This window comes from Hyaena hyaena, unplaced genomic scaffold, assembly GCF_003009895.1.
Source record: "Hyaena hyaena isolate Hyena2069 unplaced genomic scaffold, ASM300989v1 scaffold_243, whole genome shotgun sequence".
NCBI lineage: Eukaryota > Metazoa > Chordata > Mammalia > Carnivora > Hyaenidae > Hyaena > Hyaena hyaena.
Genome location: NW_024080872.1, coordinates 1900916 through 1902380, shown reverse-complemented (window position 1 = coordinate 1902380; position 1465 = coordinate 1900916). Strand labels below are relative to the sequence as shown.

The 1465-nt window shown below is 40.1% G+C and overlaps 2 non-coding genes across 2 annotated transcripts; one reads left to right on the top strand and one right to left on the bottom strand.

The window, feature by feature from the left end:
* The first annotated feature begins 220 nt into the window (after nucleotides 1-220).
* Nucleotides 221-347, top strand: LOC120239870. Its single transcript, XR_005530529.1, has one exon. It is a non-coding gene; the product is annotated as a small nucleolar RNA SNORA65 (small nucleolar RNA).
* Nucleotides 348-776: 429 nt separating this feature from the next.
* Nucleotides 777-883, bottom strand: LOC120239873. Its single transcript, XR_005530530.1, has one exon. It is a non-coding gene; the product is annotated as a U6 spliceosomal RNA (small nuclear RNA).
* Between the last annotated feature and the right edge of the window lie 582 nt (nucleotides 884-1465).

Here is a 1465-nt window from a genome sequence, read left to right as displayed (position 1 = left end):
CTCTGCATGATCCTTAAAAGCCTGGGTGGCTCAGGTAAGCAGCCGACTTCAGCTCGGGTCATGATCTCACAGCTCGTGGGTTCAAGCCCTATGTTGGGCTGTGTGCTGACAGCTCAGAACCTAGAGCCTGCTTCCAATTCTGTGTCTCCCCCTCTTGCTGCCCCTCCCTGCTCGTGCTGTCTCTCCCCCCCCATCAAAAACAAACATTAAAAATGAAAAAAAACCCACTGCACCTGATCAGTTCTCTGTTGGCTGGTGCAATCCAGTGGTGAGCTGATAGTAAACCCCAGCTTAGGAAACAGGGTTGTTCATGTGGATGACTCTGTGCCGAAAGCATGGGAACAGCCTGGAAAAAAAAAAGGAAAAAAAAAAAGAAAAGAAAAAACAGGGGAACAAAAAAAGAAAAAAAGAAAAATAAAAATAAAAGGCGACACCTGGGTGGCTCAGTCGGTTAAGCATCTGGCTCTTGATCTCCGCTTAGGTCATGATCTCACGGTTTGTGAGTTTGGGTACCACGTTGGGCTCTGTGCAGTGATGGCATGGAGCCTGCCTGGGATTCTCTCTCTCTCCCGCTCTCTCTGCCCCATCCCTGCTTGCTCTCTCTCTCTCTCTCAAAATAAATAAATAAATACACTTAAAAAAAAAAAGAAATCATAGATCTTGCTTTGGATTTTGATTTACTCCTGAATTTTCTAATAATTCAAATGATATTTTGATCATCCAAGACTTAAACAGTAAAAAGACTCCATTTTCATAACTTTTTATTTATTTATTTAAAAACTATGGAATACTTCATGAATGTGCATGTCATCCTCGCACTGGGGTCATGGTAATCTTTTGTGTATCATTCCAATTTTAGTATATGTGCTGCTGAAGGGAGCACCATAACTCTTTATTTTATTATTTTATTTTATTTTTTAAAACTGAAGGTCTTTTTTAAAATAATTTTTTAAATATTTATTTTTGAGAGAGAGAGCAAGCAAAGCGACTGAGCATGCGTGGGGGAGGGGCAGAGAGAGAGGGAGACCCAGAAGCTGAAGTAGGGTCCAGGCTTTGAGCTGTCAGCACAGAGCCCGATGTGGGGCTTGAACTCCCCGCACTATGAGATCATGACCTGAGCCGAAGTCGGACACTTAACCGACTGAGCCCCCTATGTGTCCCATAACTCTTTATTTTAAATGGCATTTGATTATGACCCTGTCTTGTTGGATTGGGCCCAGCATTCTCTGTTTTGCAGTATAGTGATCAAAGAAAATGTGTTATCTTATTTCTTGACATTGAAATTATTTCTATACATAGCCAGATGGTGTTATTAAACTGAATCTCATACTAATTTATTGTGAATAATGTAAAATGTCTTTGAGACTTTTAGATACTATGTGTAGTACATATATTACAGCTGAGGTAAAAAAAATATGTTCTAACACCTTTATTAAATTTTGTCTCACAAGTACAAGACATTTTG